Source organism: Oryx dammah, unplaced genomic scaffold (genome assembly GCF_014754425.2).
Source record: "Oryx dammah isolate SB20612 unplaced genomic scaffold, SCBI_Odam_1.1 HiC_scaffold_19, whole genome shotgun sequence".
NCBI classification, from domain to species: Eukaryota; Metazoa; Chordata; class Mammalia; order Artiodactyla; family Bovidae; genus Oryx; species Oryx dammah.
Window position 1 is genome coordinate 27,324,058 of NW_024070203.1, and position 19,166 is coordinate 27,343,223.

At 46.0% G+C, this 19,166-nt stretch overlaps 1 long non-coding RNA gene across 1 annotated transcript; it reads left to right on the plus strand.

The window, feature by feature from the left end:
* The first annotated feature begins 7,440 nt into the window (after positions 1-7,440).
* Positions 7,441-8,306, plus strand: LOC120878920. Its single transcript, XR_005724661.1, has 3 exons — positions 7,441-7,455; positions 7,602-7,616; positions 7,846-8,306. It is a non-coding gene; the product is annotated as an uncharacterized LOC120878920 (long non-coding RNA).
* Positions 8,307-19,166: the final 10,860 nt, after the last annotated feature.

Consider the following 19,166-nt stretch of genomic DNA (forward strand, 5'->3'; position numbering starts at 1 on the left):
TCTGAGCCACCAGGGAACCCTAAGAAATGTACAAATCCATTTATCGTCCATAAAGCTGTATTGAATGAATGGTGAATGACAGTGGTGTAGTAGGAAAGACTAGGTGATTAGAAGACCTAGACTCTGGCTGCCACTAGCCAGGCTCAGGACCCTAAACAAGTCAGTCAAATCTCTGAAGGGATAGGGCAATGTCTTCATGAAATGTAAAGTTCCTGGCAGTTTGCTGAGTTTATATAAGTACAGTATTTGTCACCATTTTTCAACCCAAATATGTTTTATCTTATGAGATAAGTATGTGTCAAAACACTTTCACAGGCATCATTTGACGCTCAAAAGTACCTGGATTGTAAAAATAACAATATGAAACTTAAAGAGGTTAAGTGGCTTGGCCAAATCACAGTTCATAAGTGATGAAACGAAAAGCTAAACTCCTGGTCTCCAAATCTTGTTTCCCCAATACTCTGAATGCTCAGAATAAATATACAAGGTAAATATACTTTACCTTTCTTCCACTATAAACCAAGACTTTCCTTGACATTCCTCCCTGCTATCAACAAATTCAGCTGTTTGAAAGACACATCGAATTAGAAAGAACTTGAGAAAATCAGTTTAATATGTGGGAAATTGCTTTCCTAAAGATAATTCTTCACTTAACTGCTTATTGGTGACTATGAGTTCCTATATTGCTAAAATGGCAGAAGGTTTGGTCAGCTGACTCTTGTAGAAGCAAATAGTTATCATCAGAATGATTGCTACTTGATAAGAAATTATCATGAGGATTTTTTTCCTTATTAAGTAGGTAAAAATTTTTTTAAGTAGGTAATTTTTTATGAATCTTTTGAAAGTCACCTTATCCATATGTGTACAGTCCAAAATCCGCTTCCAACCTGAAAGCAAAAAGAGCATTTGTGATCCTCGCATAGGGTACATTCTGAATACCTGTGCTTTCCAAACTTAAATGTTACATAACCATCACTTAGGCATGTTTGAATCTTGGCCTGACTGCTGCTGCTTGTTTAGTCGCCAAGTCGTGTCCAACTCTTTTGCAACCCCATGCACTGCAGCCCACCAGGCCCTTCTGTCCTTGGGATTTCCCAGGCAAGATACTGGAATGGGTTGCCATTTCCTTCTCTAGGAGATCTCCCTGACACATCTCCTACATTCACCCACAGGTTCTGAGCTGCCAGGGAAGTCCTTGGCCTGGCTGCACTTATTCAGAAACAAAAATTTGTCACTCAAGCCTGAGGCGAAGGCAATGAAATATGACAAAATCACCCCCTAACTAGCAGAAAGTAATACTACTTCCATAATCACAACAAGAGACACTTTTAGTCTGGGCAGCATTCTACAATTTTTTTCATATAGTACCTAATTTTGTCCTCACAACCACACTATCAGGCAGTTGCTATTTTTAACCTTATTTTACAAACAAGCAAACTGACGTACAAAGAAGTGTCGCACAGCTAATAGGAAGCAGAGCCTGAAACCAAGCCCAGGAAGTCTGGCTCAAGAACCTAGGGATGTTTGGCCAGAATGCATTTTTTTCTCCTTTATCTTAAGGTAAAGATCTAGTTAACCTTTAAAACAAACAAAAAGCACACTTGGCCTTTTCATTTCATTGCTTAATCACCTCTGGAATCTCCTTTGGCACCATCTGGCCTGAGGCTTATTACACTTTTGCCTTTTCAAATGCTATTCTTATTGCAGGAAAAAGCCTTTTCCTCCTCTCTTCAATTATCCATTGTTTAATACCCAAATTAATTAATATCTCTTTCTCTTCAAGTTTTCATAATTACCTCTTTGTCACAACAGTCACTAATTTGTATTGCAATTATTGATTTACACCTTTTCAAGAGATTTAGCTCTTAAGGAAAGGACCATGTCTTATTCACAGTTGTATTCTCTGCACATGCTATATAATACACATTTTTCAATGTATTGAATACAACCTTTCCTTACTTCATCTTTTTTTTTTGTACCGAACTGAACAAATCCCTTTTCACTAATGTTTGGGTTTGTAACACATAAGATCAAAACTTTCTTGCTCACCATGCATCTTATCCAAAAAGACTTCAGCCACTCACTTAACTGTTCTACATTCCCTCATCACTTAGGTAATCTTTTGCAAATTCTAGTTGCAAATGATGGAGCCAATTATATTTGTTAGGTAAAAGATGACCAGGTACACCAAAAAAATCTCTGACAGGCTTCAATAGCGAAGCGCTCCCGGGCGGGGTTCCCGGACCCAAACAGGGCAGGTCGAGGAAATCCGCGCGCCTGGACCACGTTGAAAGTTTGTTTATATATGCACGTTGCGAGGGATGGCTGGGCTAGCGGATGGGGGTTTGGATAGGCTGCTGGTTCGTGGCGTCGCGAGCTGATAGGTTTCTCTATGAGGCTGGGGCGGGGCGGCTTTAGCTGGCGGAGTGTGCTGTCATTGGTCCCCGGGATCCAGGAGGATCCTCTGTTAGGGACTTTCTTGCCAGCGGGAGGGAGATGAGGGGCGGCCCATCATGGCCCCCCGGGGTCCGACCTTACATTCTGACCCTTTTGATAGGATAAGGGGCGCCGTTATCGTTTCTGGCTACTTCCTGCTGAACTGGGGCGTCGTTGGGGCTGGGGGTCGTGGCCGGATCCTGGTGACCTTTAGGGGGCCTCAGGATCTCTGGACGGGAGTTTGGAGTATTCGGCCACCATCAGCATCTGTTCAGTAGTCGTCTGGGTCAGGTCCCTGACCTTCTGGAGAATGATCTGAAAAACACAGGGTCCTATCGACAGGATGAGGAACAAGGTGGTGAGGGGTCCGAGAAGTGGGAGAAGCCATTTTGCCCAAGATGACCTCCACCATCCCAAAAAGTCGGACCCGCCTGACTCGACCTGTCTAAGTCTGATGCTTTCTCTCAACTCTTGGACCTTGTTCTGAACTATCCCCGAGGCATTAATGAAAAAACAACAGTCTTCCCCTAAGAACTGACAGGTTCCCCCTTTCTCGGCTGTTAGCAGGTCTAGGGCCCTTCGATTTTGGAGAGCTACTCCTGCCAGAGAAGTTATCTGGGTCTGTAATGCCATCAAGGAGTCTGCCACCTTGTCCAGGTCTCGATTGAGGTCTGCGGAGAGCTTATAGTAAAAGTATGTGGCTGATCCCAATCCTCCTGCCCCCAGTCTTAAGGCTGTGAATAAACCTCCAAGGAGCAGGGGAGCTGCAGCCAATGCCTTTCGTCGGCAGTGGGTTGGTCGGATCTGGTCTTCTATCGCCTGTGGTGTCAGAATGGTCAGATAGGGCGTAAGGAAAACTGGGGTGCAAGGCTGAGTCTAGTTGGGTGGAAAACATTGTAATAAAGTGGTCTGATTACAGAGAAAGAATATCCCAGGTTTTCCGCATATTGGAGGGTTTGGGGATGGGGGCCTCATCTCGAGCCATCACAGGCCACTGTGGGTAATGAGGTGTCGTTGGCCAGAACGCAAGAGGCATTGGCTGGTAGATACAGTACCTCGGTGGTCAAGGGCCCCATTGGCCAGGTTACTTTTGTGGCATTTCAAGTGAGATTTTGGGCCTCTACCCATTTGCTGGGAATTGGTTGGGCAAGGAACGGTCAGGGTCTCAAGGGAAGACAGAGCCAACATGAGAGGTTTGGTGAGGTTCCAGTCACGGTCTGATAGGTGTCACTGATGCTGGTGAAAATTTGGGATGAAAAATCTAGGGGTTTGAGCGCCTGATGAACTTGGTCTAGGAGTTTGTTGGGCTCATGGTGTGGATCAGAGGCTTCAGTTGCTAGCTTTATGAGGTTTTGTTGGACCTTATGTTGGATTTGTTTTCGCCTCCGATCTTGGGCCCCTTTCCCGTCTGTCATTCCATAGTGAGTTTGCATGGTAAAGCCTCTAGCTTTATGGCAGTTAGAGGCTGAACTTGATTTGGCTGTCCCTAGGCTCTTAGCCGTCCAATACCATTTACCTCCATGAGAGCATGACTGGGCAGGTGGAGCATAACAGTCTTGGTGGACATAAGTGTAGGCTGTGAACCCAGTTCCCCAGCGGCTTCATTCTGTGCAGCCCTGGGGGCAGGGTGTGGGTTGTCCAGCTCGTATTATCATGGCCAGGAGGAATAGTGGCAAGAACATGTTTAGCTATAATACTAGAAGGAGAGTGATAAAAGAGAAGAAGTCAATTTGAAATTCCGTAAAAAGGAGGAAGGTCCCGTGTAAGTGTGGATCAAAAATTGACTGAAAGAAAGAGTCACAGTTGGTGATCAGGGTAGCCAGCCAAAGGTCCTGTAGTAGGACCAAGATAAAGTCCTCAAGGCAGGCTAGGGTGAGAGACACATGGCCAAGTCAGGGTGCCCCAAGGGAATAGCACCCCAGGAGTAGGGAACAGATGATAAGATAAGTAAGGGCCAGTGAAAGTCGGAGTGTGGGAGGCCAGTCCTGGGGTGGGTGTGTGACAGCCAGTCCAATGGTGAAGAGTATAGCCAAAGTTGTGATTGGCAACAGCCACAGCGGATGAGGCCAGTCAAGCATTGGACAGGGCGTGTCACTCACTGGCAGGAGGCAGGGGTGTCTTAGTAATGGTGAATTGCTGGAGCCGAGAGTTGCTAAGGTCTGACAGGAATTTGGAAGCTAGGAGGTCAGCCAGGTGGTGTGTTGAGAATATAGTTAGGGGTCGATCTAGAATTAGCTTTTTTGCATCTGCGTATAGAGAAGCTGCTGCTGCCAGGGCACATAGGCAGGGGAACCATCCCCGGGTGGTGGGGTCTAACTATTTGGAGATAAATGCCACTGGCAGCGTTTCAAGGCCCACAGGCTGTATGAGGGCTCCAAAGGCTATGCCCCCTTTTCATCAGTATACAGGTGATAGGGGAGATTGGGATTGGGCAGGAAGAGTGGGGAAGAGGACAGCAAAGCTGAGTGGAGGTTGTAGAAAGCCTGTTTGACCTCTGTTTCTGAAGAGAGTGGTCCAGTAGGGGTGTCTTTTGCGGCTGTGTAGAGGGGTTTAGCCAGTGAAGCATAGTTGGGGACCCAGTGCTGGAAGAATCCTGTTAACCCCCAAAAGGATAAGATTTGTCCCCCAGTGGAAGAGGGGCAGAGGTCTCGGAGAAGACTGAGTTTGTCAGTAGTTAGAGCTTTAGTTGTTGGGGTAATCTTTAGACCCAGGTAAGTTACAGAGGTCTGGGTGAGTTGGGCCTTTTGTTGAGATGCCCAGTATACTTTAGAGCTAAGGAAGTTAAGAAGAATAGTGGTATGCGTCTGAGAGCGAGCTTGTGAGGGGCTGCTGAGCAGAAGGCCATCCACATACTGTAAGAGGACACTAGGGGCCAGCAGGCCTGTAGCCAGATCCCGGGCCAGAGCCTGGCCAAAAAAAAATGGGGGCTGTCTCTAAACACTTGGGGGAGGACTGTCTATGTTATCTGGGAGGACTGTAAGGTTTCTGGGTTGGTCCATGTGAAAGCAAAGAAGAATTGGCAGTCTGGGTGTAAGGGAATAGTGAAAAAGGCATCTTTGAGGTCTATGACAGTAAAGTGAGTCGTACTGCTAGAGATGTTAGAAAGTAAGGTATAGGGATTGGGAACAATCGGATGGGCAGGGATCATGGCCTCGTTTACCAGTTGAAGGTCCTGGACCAGTCGGTAGCCAGCAGCAGGTTTCCGTATCGGGAGAATGGGGGTATTGCAGGGCGAGGCCGTGGGGACCAGGAGGCCGTGGCCTAAGAGGCGGTCTATGATTGGCTTAAGACCATGTAGGTGGATGTGAGAGATGGGGAATTGAGGGCAGCTTGGGAAGTGGGAAGGATCACGTAGTTTAATCAGGATGGGGGTGTGATAGGTTGCTACCAGAGGGATTTCAGTGTCCCAAATGGTAGGGTCGACAATTGGAGCCTCAGGGGAGCAGAGGAGGAGTAGGGGCAAGGTGAGAGATTGGGAAAGTGGAAGAGATAAGTGAATGGTGGCCCTAAGTTTAGCTAAAATGTTTTGCCCTAGCAGGGGAGTGGGGCATGAAGGGATTATCAGAAAAGAGTGAGTGAACAAGAAGTGGTCAAGCTGACAGGGCTGTGGCCCAGTCTGCAACGGTCGTGAAGATGTGCCATCTATACCCACCACTGAGACCTGGGAAGGATGTAAGGTGCCCCCGAAGGAGGGAAGAACCGAATAAGTAGCCCCCGTATCTATCAAAAAATTGATACTTACCTGCCACTTGAAGCATTACCCTGGGCTCGGCTTGGGTAATGGGGGGTCTCCGAGTCTGGGCGCTGTCAATCTTGATCAAAGGAGAGAAGTTCCAAGGTGGGGTGTGGGGAGGAAATGTCCTTTTGGGGGCCCAGACCTTGGCCCGGTAAGGTCGGGGTCTGAGTCGCCTGGGGACAATCACTCGCCCAATGTCCCGGTTGTTTGCAACGAGGGCACAGCTTTGTCGGGGGCCGGGGGTTTGGGCATTGGCGGGCCCAGTGGCCCTCATGACCGCATTTGAAGCAGGCTCCCGGTGGTGGCTTCTGGGGACCCACCTTTTGTCCCATGGCCGGCCGCAGGGCTGCTGCTACCAGTGCCTGGGTGTGTCTCTCAAGGAGGTTAGCCTGGAGTTTGGCTTTTTGTTTAAGCCTTGCCTTGCGGCTGGCTTCGGTGGCTTCTTCTCGGGCATTGTAAACCTTAAAGGCCATTTTTACCAGGTCTCGGAGGGGAGTCTGGGGCCCATCCTCATCCTTGGAAAGTTTTTTTCTGATGTCTGAAGCTGATTGGGATATAAAACGGTTGGCTAGGGTAGTAACCCCCGCCGGAGAATCTGGGGCAATCCGGGTATAGCTGGTGAGAGCCTCTGTCAGCCTGTTAAGAAAGGCTGCTGGGTTTTCATCGGGGCCCTGGGTCACTTTATCTAATTTAAGACGGTTTACTACCTTAAGGGAGGTGGTCTCCATTCCCTCTAATAGGCATTTTATCATGTATTGAATATTGGCCTTCCCTCTTTGTCCCTCTTGATAGTCCCAGTCTGGGTCTACGTCTGGAATAGCAGCCACTCCAGGTGGCCGAGCAGGGTCAACTGGGTTGGCTAGATGCCTCCAGTCTGCTATCTCCATTGCTGTGGCCCAAATGGCCTTTCTTTTTTGGAGGGTAGTAGTAGACCCCAGGATGACAAATATGTCTTGCCAGGTGAGGGCGTAAGATTGAGATAGCTGGGTGAAGTTTCTGATGTAGTTAGAGGGGTTGGCCGAGTAGGAGCCTAGCCGTTGTTAAATATGGGCAAGATGTTGGAGTAAAAAAGGACATGTGGACATGGGTGAGACCCTCTGGGCCAGCCACCTGGTGGAGAGGAAGCAGGGGAGCTGGCGGCAGATTGGCAGCAGTCTGTGACCTTGTGTGTGAGCTGACTGGTGAATCAAAAAAGGGGGGGCATGGAGGAAGGGGTGGATATTGAGGTGGAACCATGGGAGCGGCAAGAGGCACAGTCACAAGAGAGTTGGGCTGTGAGGACAGTGAAGGGGGAGACGATGGGGGGGAAGGGGTTGATGGAGAGACGGAGCCAAGGACGGAGCCAAGGATGGAGTCAAGGGGGGCGGCGGGAGGCATAGTTACAGGAGAGCTGGATATGGATGGGGTGGGTGAGGGCGATAGAGGGGAGGTTGGTGTGGGGGAGGTCGGTGAAGCCGGGCATGAAGGGAGGGGTGGATATAGAGGCGGCTTTGTTACAGGAGGGCTGGGCTGTGAGGGCAGTGGAGGAGGGGAAGACATGGGAGAAGTTGGCAAGGGCGATAGTTAGAAGAATTTCAGAAGGGGAACAGTGGGTATACAGGGTGGGACGGGAGCGCAACAGCCAGAAAGCCCGTACGTAGGGTACCTCAGACCATTTTCCCGTCTTCTGGCAGTAATTATCTAAGTCACGGAGGATGTTTAAATTGAAAGTTCCGGTTGGCGGCTATTGTGAGCCGTTATCTAAAGAATATTGGGGCCGTGCCTCAGAACAAGGAAGGTTAAGCATTTGGAACGAATTTCTCCAGAGATATGTAGAGTTCTGAGGTTGGCAAGTAAACATTTTAGTGGTGTAGACCAGGGCCAGTCGGGCTTGGAGGGAGCTGCCCCCATGGCAACTATGAAATGAAGGTCCTGGACCAGTCGTTAACGGGGCTGGGAGTAGTCCAGTCAGGCGTCCCCGAACGGGCTGTCAACCCAGCGAGGAGAAGGCCACTCAGCCAAGATGGACGTCTCCAAATTGACAGGTGGCGAGGAAGCAAGCCTGGCTTGCGGAGGAGGGGTCCGGACGCGGCCGCGATTTAGTGGAACCTGGACACCCTAGGCATAATCGCCATGGAAGCAAAAACCCCCAGAGCCCGACCGATGAAACTTACCCCGTATCCTGCCAGACGGTTGAATGGTCCCGGAGGAGTTACGGGGTGACCTGGTCCAGTGCGGGCCAGACCCGAGGGGGCCACAAATCCCGGTCTCAGTGGGATGGGCCCTCGCCTCAAGCCCCACGTTGGGCGCCAAATGTTAGGTAAAAGACGACCAGGTACACCAAAAAAATCTCTGACAGGCTTTAATAGCGAAGCGCTCCCGGGCGGGGTTCCCGGACCCAAACGGGGCAGGTCGAGGAAATCCACGCACCCGGACCGCGTTGGAAGTTTGTTTATATATGCACGTTGCGAGGGATGGCTGGACTAGCGGATGGGGGTTTGGATAGGCTGCTGGTTCGTGGCGTCGCGAGCTGATAGGTTTCTCTATGAGGCTGGGGCGGGGCGGCTTTAGCTGGCGGAGTGTGCTGTCATTGGTCCCCGGGATCCAGGAGGATCCTCTGTTAGGGACTTTCTCGCCAGCGGGAGGGAGATGAGGGGCGGCCCATCATGGCCCCTGGGGTCCGACCTTACAATATTAACTTGGAATTTTGTCTTCATCTTCTTTCTCTCCTTGAATACAGCTCATACAGCCATAATTAGAGTACAGGTCAAGCCAATTCAATGTAGTAAATATGTATCAAGTAGCTAACTTGTGTCAGGCACTATGCTTGGTGTGAGTAAAGTGGTGAGCACAGCATAGGATTTAATGGCGATGACAGCAGCAAACATAATAAAAGATGTCAGGCATGTGTGCATGCTCAGTCATGTCTGACTCTTTTGCAACCCCATGGACTGTAGCCCACCAGGCTCCTCTATCCATGGGATTATTGCGGCAGGAATATTGGAATGGATTGCCATTTCCTTCTCCAGGAGATCTTCCTGACTCAGGGACTGAACTTGCCTCTTTGGCATCTCGGCTTAAAGATGTCGTATGTATCCCCAAAAAAGGGAAGTACATGTTGCTCTGGAGGGTAAGATATAAACTAACCTAGGGGTCAAGGAAGGTTTGACAGAAGTTACTTTTAAGCTGAAGTTTGAAAGTTAGTAAGAATGGGATTTCCCTGTTGATCCAGTGGTTAAGAATCCACCATGCAGTGCAGGGGACGTGGGTTTGATTTCTGGTTCAGAGACTAAGATCCCATATGCTGTGAAGCAACTAAGCCCAGGTGACACAAGGAAAGATCGCCCATGATGCTATGAAGATCCCTCATGCCACAACTTATACTTGACACAGCCAAATAAACATAAGAAAGAAAGAATGATTGACCTCTAACTGTAAGTGGCAATAACCACACCTTACATTTCTTTTCTCCTTTTCTCACTCTTTTATTTTCCTTGTCTTAGTAAAATACTAATGCATGCAGCAGACAATACAAGTGTTTCACTGATTGGTTGACGGCAGTAGGATGGTAGAATGAGGAGTCTATTCTGAACAGTCTGACTGGATATCTTCATAAGCCTCCATTCTGCTTTTTCCTCAATATCAATTTTAGAAACAAAGGGATCCTCATCAATGTGCCGAAACTGAATTGACCTTAGCATACTGGATCTGGAATGCACCTCATTTTCTGAATCAGGGGAAAATAGTGAACTAACTGAGCTAGCCCTTTCCTCAACCATTCTTCCTCTTAGGACTTCCAGGCTTTGGACGCTTCCTTATGGATGGAGAAGCCTGTAGGCTAGAGTCTATGGTAGGCTACAGTCTATGGGGTTGCAAAGAGTCGGACACGACAGAGCGACTTCACTTTCACTTTCACTTTATTAGAACAGCTTCTAGTAACAAGTACTGGAATTGTGCCTAGGGGTGCACAAGGGAAAATTCAGATAGTTCTTTTTTATTATTGAATTATAATTCACATATAATATTAGCTTCAGGTGTACAGCTTACATGGAGAAGGCAATGGCACCCCACTCCAGTACTCTTGCCTGGAATATCCCATAGACGGAGGAGCCTGGTAGGCTGCAGTCCATGGGGTCACTAAGAGTCGGACACGACTGAGTGACTTCACTTTCACTTTTCACTTTCATGCATTGGAGAAGGAAATGGCAAGCCACTCCAGTGTTCTTGCCTGGAGAATCCCAGGGATGGGGGAGCCTGGTGGGCTGCCATCTATGGGGTCCCACAGAGTCGAACACAACTGAAGTGACTTAGCAGCAGCAGTACAACCTACAACGGAACAATCACCATAAGTCTAGTTAACATCAGTCACTATACAAAGTTACTACAATGCTATTGACTATATTCCCTACACTGCACATTCTTACTTCATGGTGGTGGTTTAGTCACTAAGTCATGTCCAACTCTTGTGGCTTCATGGACTGTATAGCCTGCCAGGCTCCTCTGTCCATGGGATTCTCCAGGCAAGAATACTGGAGTGGGTTGCCATCTCCTTCTCCAGGGAATCTTCCCAATCCAGGAGATGAACCCTGGTCCCCTGCATTGCAGGCAGATTCTTTACTGACTGAGCTACAAGGGAAGCCCATAGCTCTTTGTATATTTTACAATTAGCAAGTATTAATTTAATGATCAGAAGGTAAGCTATTTTTTAACAGGAAATTTTTTATCAGTGTTTGCCAGTCTCATCAGCTAATATTTTCTTTAACCATATATTTGTATGACTTAGCATAGGTCAAAAATAACCATGATCACTTTGCACCCAAGGCTTCCACTTAATCCTTCACTGTGTCAAATCCTAGAATATTTACTGATTTTCCCGCAACCCCGTGGACTGTAGCCCACTAGGCTCCTCCGTCCATGGGATTCTCCAGGCAGGAATACTGGAGTGGGTTGCCATTTCCTTCTCCAGGGGAATCTTCCTGACCCAGGGGTCGAACCCAGGTCTCCCACATTGCAGGCAGACGCTTTAACCTCTGAGCCACCAGGGAAGCCCCCTGATTTTACCAGTCAAGCAATATTAGATCAGCAACTTAGCTGTCTTGGAACCCATAAGCTACCTCTGTTTGTAAGTGACTACATGTCCACAGTATCATGATTACCAAGATTCTGTTTCCATCTGTTATCTTTATCTTTATCAGATATTTCAACCACCTTTAGCCTTGACTTGATTTCTACTTCACTAGGAAGGGAAGGAGGAAAAAGGAAGAGGAATAAAATAAAGGGCAGGAAAAAGCCTAAGTTTGAGTTAGAATACGGATGGACAAGGCAGGAGAGATTAGGGATAGAGAGAGGTAAAAGAGAACAAAGATGAAGTGAAAGAGATAGAAGAGTGAAAGGAAGGATAATTTTTAAACAGAAAAGGCAGCAGTAGTTGCACAAGTATCTGCTGAACTATAAGAATGATGGAGAAGGATAAGAGGCTTATGTAAAGTGAAATTCACTCAGTCGTGTCAAACTCTTTGAGACCCCATGGACTGTATAGTCCATGGAATTCTCCAGGCCAGAACACTGGAGTGGGTAGCCCTTTCCTTCTCCAGGGAATATTCCCAAACCAGGGATTGAACCCAGGTCTCCCACATCGCAGACAGATTCTTTACCACCTGAGCCACAAGGGAAGCCCAAGAATACTGGAGTGGGTAGCCTGTCCCTTTTCCAGGGGATCTTCTCAACTCAGGAATCAAACTGGGGTCTCCTGCATTGCAGGCGGATTCTTTACCAACTGAACTATCAGGGAAGAAGCTTATGGAAGCTTCCTGATGGGAGAGACTGACTGAGGGGGAAACTGGGTCTTGTTCTGATAGGTGGGGCCATGCTCAGTTCAGTTCAGTCACTCAGTCATGTCTGAGTCTTTGCGACCCCATGAATCGCAGCACGCCAGGCCTCCCTGTCCATCACCAACTCCCGGAGTTCACTCACACTCATGTCCATCGAGTCAGTGATGCCATCCAGCCATCTCATCCTCTGTCGTCCCCTTCTCCTCCTGCCCCCAATCCCTCCCAGCATCAGAGTCTTTTCCAATGAGTCAACTCTTCACATGAGGTGGCCAAAGTACTGGAGTTTCAGCTTTAGGATCATTCCTTCCAAAGAAATCCCAGGGCTGATCTCCTTTAGAATGGACTGATTGGACCTCCTTGCAGTCCAAGGGACTCTCAAGAGTCTTCTCCAACACCACAGTTCAAAAGCATCAATTCTTTGGCGCTCAGCCTTCTTCACAGTCTAACTCTCACGTCCATACATGACCACAGGAAAAACCATTGCCTTGACTAGATGGACCTTAGTCGGCAAGGTAATGTCTCTGCTTTTCAATATACTTTCTAGGTTGGTCATAACTCTTCTTCCAAGGAGTAAGCGTTTTTTAATTTTATGGCTGCAATTACCATCTGCAGTGATTTTGGAGCCCCCAAAAATAAAGTCTGACACTGTTTCCACTGTTTCCCCATCTATTTCCCATGAAGTGATGGGACTGGATGCCATGATCTTCGTTTTCTGAATGTTGAGCTTCAAGCCAACTTTTTCACTCTCCTCTTTCACTTTCATCAAGAGGCTTTTTAGTTCCTCTTCACTTTCTGCCATAAGGGTGGTATCATCTGCATATCTGAGGTGATTGATATTTCTCCAGGCAATCTTGATTCCAGCTTGTGTTTCTTCCAACCCAGCGTTTCTCATGATGTACTCTGCACAGAAGTTAAATAAGCAGGGTGACAATATACAGCCTTGACATACTCCTTTTCCTATTTGGAACCAGTCTGTTGTTCCATGTCCAGTTCTAACTGTTGCTTCCTGACCTGCATATAGGTTTCTCAAGAGGCAGGTCGGGTGGTCTGGTATTCTCATCTCTTTCAGAAATTTCCACAGTTTATGTGATCCACACAGTCAAAGGCTTTGGCATAGTCAATAAAACAGAAATAGATGTTTTTCTAGAACTCTCTTGCTTTTTCCATAATCCAGCATATGTTGGCAATTTGATCTCTGGTTCCTCTGCCTTTTCTAAAACCAGCTTGAACATCTGGAAGTTCATGGTTCACATATTGCTGAAGCCTGGCTTGGAGAATTTTGAGCATTACTTTACTAGCATGTGAGATGAGTGCAATTGTGAGGTAGCTTGAGCATTCTTTGGCATTACCTTTCTTTGGAATTGGAATGAAAACTGACCTTTTCTAGTCCTGTGGCCACTGCTGAGTTTTCCAAATTTGCTGGCATATTGAGTGCAGCACTTTCACAGCATCATCTTTCAAGATTTGAAGCAGCTCTACTGGAATTCCATCACCTCCACTAGCTTTGTTTGTAATGATGCTTTCTAAGGCCCACTTGACTTCACATTCCAGGATGTCTGACTCTAGATTAGTGATCACACCATCATGATTATCTGGGTCATGAAGATCTTTTTTGTACAGTTCTTCTGTGTATTCTTGCCACCTCTTCTTAATATCTTCTGCTTCTGTTAGGTCCATACCATTTCTGTCCCTTATCGAGCCCATCTTTGCATGACAGAATGTGGTCCACTGGAGAAGGTAATGGCAAACCACTTCAGTATTCTTGCCTTGAGAACCCCATGAACAGTATGAAAAGGCAAAATGATAGGATACTGAAAGAGGAACTCCCAAGGTCAGTAGGTGCCCAACACGCTACTGGAGATCAGTGGAGAAATAACTCCAGAAAGAATGAAGGGATGGAGCCAAAGCAAAAACAATACCCAGCTGTGGATGTGACTGGTGATAGAAGCAAGGTCCAATGCTGTAAAGAGCAATATTGCATAGGAAACTGAAATGTCAGGTCCATGAATCAAGGCAAATTGGAAGTGGTCAAACAAGAGATGGCAAGGGTGAACGTTGACATTCTAGGAATCAGCGAACTAAAATGGACTGGAATGGGTGAATTTAACTCAGATGACCATTATATCTACTACTGTGGGCAGGAATCCCTTAGAAGAAATGGAGTAGCCATCATGGTCAACAAAAGAGTTCAAAATGCAGTACTTGGATGCAATCTCAAAAACGACAGAATGATCTCTGTTCATCTCCAAGGCAAACCATTCAATATCACAGTTATCCAAGTCTATGCCCCAACCAGTAACGCTGAAGAAGCTGAAGTTGAATGGTTTTATGAAGACCTACAAGACCTTTTAGAACTAACACCAAAAAAAGATGTCCTTTTCATTATAGGGGACTGGAATGCAAAAGTAAGAAGTCAAGAAACACCTGGAGTAACAGGCAAATTTGGCCTTGGAATATGGAATGAAGCAGGTCAAAGACTAATAGAGTTTTGCCAAGAAAATGCACTGGTCATAGCAAACACCCTCTTCCAACAACACAAGAGAAGACTCTATACATGGACATCACCAGATGGTCAACACCGAAATCAGATTGATTATATTCTTTGCAGCCAAAGATGGAGAAGCTGTATACAGTCAACAAAAACAAGACCAGGAGCTGACTGTGGTTCAGATCATGAACTCCTTATTACCAAATTCAGACTCAAATTGAAGTAGGGAAAACCGCTAGACCATTCAGGTATGACCTCGATCAAATCCCTTATGATTATACAGTGGAAGTGAGAAATAGATTTAAGGGCCTAGATCTGATAGATAGAGTGCCTGATGAACTATGGAATGAGGTTCATGACATTCTACAGGAGACAGGGATCAAGACCATCCCCATGGAAAAGAAATGCAAAAAAGAAAAATGGCTGTCTGGGCAGGCCTTACAAATAGCTGTGAATAGAAGAGAAGCAAAAAACAAAGGAGAAAAGGAAAGATAAAAGCATCTGAATGCAGAGTTCCAGAGAATAGTAAGAAGAGATAAGAAAGCCTTCTTCAGTGATCGGTGCAAAGAAATAGAGGAAAAGAACAGAATGGGAAAGACTAGAAATCTCTTCAACAAAATTAGAGATACCAAGGGAACATTTCATGCAAAGATGGGGCCACGCTCAGTAAATGTTTAATCCAACTTTCTGTTGATGGGCGGGGATGTGTTCCCTCCCTGTTTTTTGACCTGAAGCCAAACTATGGTGGAGGTAATGAAGATAACGGTGACCTCCTTCAAAAGGTCCCATGCACGCACTGCTGCACTCAATGCCCCCCATCTGATCACAAGGACCACAGCCATGTCTAACTCAATGAAACTATGAGCCATGCCATGTAGGGCCACCTAAGACAGATGGGTCATGATGGAGATGTCAACTACAAATTGGCACTTACCAAGAGCATTGCCCCTTTGAACTATGGACAGAGGTTCGTGACATTCTACAGGAGACAGGGATCAAGACCATCCCCATGGAAAAGAAATGCAAAAAAGCAAAATGGCTGAGGAGGCTGTCTTACAAATAGCTGTGAAAAGAAGAGAAGTGAAAAGCCAAGGAGAAAAGGAAAGATATAAACATCTGAATGCAGAGTTCCAAAGAATAGCAAGAAGAAATAAGAAAGCCTTCCTCAGTGTGGGGCCCTACGTGGGAAACCTTAAAAAGAAAGGGGCTAGCTTTAACGGTTGGAAACCAAGATGGCGTCTGGTGGAAGAGATAGGGGTGTGGTCTATATTAAAGTTTTTGATTGGTTCTCTTGACTTCCATGCACGTGGACAGTGCATGATTACCATAGACTCCTGTTAAGCTCATGACGACTTTACCTAATATGCATATTATAATTTGACCTTTAATGTGATTGGTGCAACTATGATTTGACCTTTAACGTGATTGGTGCAACTATGCCATTGACCTTTAATGTGATTGGTGCAACTATGGGAGGTCCCTCCCAGAACCCCCTTGCTTGCCTATATAAACCAAGAGTTTGTGGCAATAAAGCGGAACTGCTCAGATGGAACCCCTGTCATGTCTGATTGTCTCTCGCTCACCGAGGGGCTGGGTTGGCGGAAAGCAGGCTCACCTCTCCTCGGGACCCCTTGGCTTTGCTGAGGGAAGTTCCACTGCCTCTCTCTTTCTGCGGAGCGCCCCCCGCACCTCAGTGATCAATGCAAAGAAACAGAGGAAAACAACAGAATGGGAAAGACTAGAGAACTTTTCAAGAAAATCAGAGATACCAAGGGAACATTTCATGCAAAGATGGGCTCAATAAAGGACAGAAATGGTATGGACCTAACAGAAGCAGAAGATATTAAAAAGAGGTGGCAAGAATACTCAGGAGAACTGTACAAAAAAGATCTTCACGACCCAGATAATCACGATGGTGTGATCACTCACGTAGAGCCAGGCATCCTGGAATGTGAAGTCAAGTGGGCCTTAGAAAGCATCACTATGAACAAACCTAGTGGAGGTGATGGAATTCCAGTTGAGCTATTTCAAATCCTGAAAGATAATGCTGTGAAAGTGCTGCACTCAATATGCCAGCAAATTTGGAAAACTCAGCAGTGGCCACAGGACTGGAAAAGGTCAGTTTTCATTCCAATTCCAAAGAAAGGTAATGCCAAAGAATGTTCAAGCTACCTCACAATTGCACTCATCTCACATGCTAGTAAAGTAATGCTCAAAATTCTCCAAGCCAGGCTTCAGCAATACATGAACTGTGAACTTCCAGATGTTCAAGCTGGTTTTAGAAAAGGCAGAGGAACCAGAGATCAAATTGCCAACATCTGCTGGATCATGGAAAAAGCAAGAGAGTTCCAGAAAAACATCTATTTCTGCTTTATTGACTATGCCAAAGCCTTTGACTGTGTGGATCACAATAAACTTTGGAAAATTCTGAAAGAGATGAGAATACCAGACCACCTGACCTGCCTCTTGAGAAACCTATATGCAGGTCAGGAAGCAACAGTTAGAACTGGACATGGAACAACAGACTGGTTCCAAATAGGAAAAGGAATATGTCAAGGCTGTATATTGTCACCCTGCTTATTTAACTTATATGCAGAGTACATCATGAGAAACGCTGGGCTGCATGAAGCACAAGCTGGAATCAAGATTGCCATAAGAAATATCAATAACCTCAGATATGCAGATGACACCATCCTTATGGCAGAAAGCAAAGAAGAACTGAAGAGCCTCTTTATGAAAGTGAAAGAGGAGCGTGGAAAGTTGGCTTAAAACTCAACATTCAGAAAACTAAGATCATGGCATCTGGTCCCATCACTTCATGGGAAATAGATGGGGAAACAGTAGAAACAGTAACAGACTTTATTTTCTTGGGCTCTGAAATCACTGCAGATGGTGACTGCAGCCATAAAATTAAAAGACACTTGCTCCTCAGAAGAAAACGTATAACCAACCTAGACAGCATATTGAAAAGCAGAGACATTACTTTGCTGACAAAGGTCCATCTAGTCAAAGCTATGGTTTTTCCAATAGTCATGTATGGATGTGAGAGTTGGACTGTAAAGAAAGCTGAGCACCAAAGAATTGATGCTTTTGAACTATGGTGTTGGAGAAGACTCTTGAGAGTCCTTTGGACTGCAAGGAGATCCAACAAGTCCATCCTAAAGGAAATCAGTCCTGAATATTCATTGGAAGGACTGATGCTGAAGCTGAAACTCCAATCCTTTGGCCACCTGATGCGAAGAACTGACTCATTTGAAAAGACCCCGATGCTGGAAAGACTGAAGGAAAGAGGAGACAACAGAGGATAAAATAGTTGGATGGCAACACCAGCTTGATGGACATGAGGTTGAATAGGCTCTGGGAGTTGGTGATGGACAGGGAAGCCTGGCGTGCTGCAGTCCATGGGGTCACAAAGAGTTAAGACATGATGAGCAACTGAACTGAACAAACTGATAATAATGACGTGCTGCTTTATTAGCCTACATACTCAGCTTACTATATACACTCTCAGTTTTGCCCTTTCATGTTCATGGTGTAAACAAAACCAAAAGGACTGCACCATTTTACTGGCTTGAGGGGACACCGTGTCTCTGAGATAATCCTTCAAAGATAATCCAAAGACCCATGGTGGTCTCAAGCCACTTTATGAAGGTAACAACAGCTAACATTGAGTGATTACTAGGTATCAGCAATGCTAAGGAAATGGCAACCCACTCCAGTATTCTTGGCTGGGAAATCTCATGGACAGAGGAGCCTGGCTGGCTACAGTCCAGGGGGTCACAAGAGTTGGACATGACTTAGCAACTAAACCACCACCAAGTGTATTACATCCATTATCTCAGATCCTCATAACAAACCCATGAACTGTTGTTAATATCCTTATTTTAGAAATCAAGAAACAGTCAATCCAAGAAATGATTAAACATTTCCACGATCAGAGCCTATACCTGGCAGAATTATGAGGAAATAAGGGTGATCAAGGGAGGAAAACATCATGTCCTTAACATTTATGATATGCCAGGTACCTCACCTCATTCACTGCTTACCATATCTTACAAGGTAAAGACAGTACAAAGAGAGTAAGTAACTGAAACATGAAGTGGAAACAAGCTTTAAACCTCTCCTAGACAGTCCGAATCAGAAGCCCAAGGTCTTATAGGATTCTGAATGATTCGGACATTTTAAGGTTCTTAGGGTTAGCGTGATGACAGACCCAGCCTCCCAAGGCAGTCACTTTCATTTCCAAGCCAGCCCAGCTTCTGTGGACTGGATAAGCAATGGTGTTAAAGGGACCTGGGGGCATGTTGAGCACGTACAGCCTAACTCAGTAGACTTTGTCCATTGGTAAAGGTTTGGTTGAGATTTACCCCTCAACCAAAACCAATCAATAAACACTTCACACGCCAGATTTTGTGTCAGGCTTTAGGATTACAAAAATGAAATCCATTCTCTGATTCAAGGAATTCAGTCTAGTAGAAACATGTATCCTGGAAGGACATACTCTAGGACATAAGCATAAAACATAAAAGCACATGACAACTACTCAGTAATAAGCACTACTACATGCAAAACAAGTATTGTGTCAAACTTCACCAAGCTTGTATTTTCAGAGCAAATCTAACCCACTTTGATCTACAGTTATCTCAAGGTCATCAGACTATCCAATTATTAAATCTGATGATGAAGGGGTCAACAT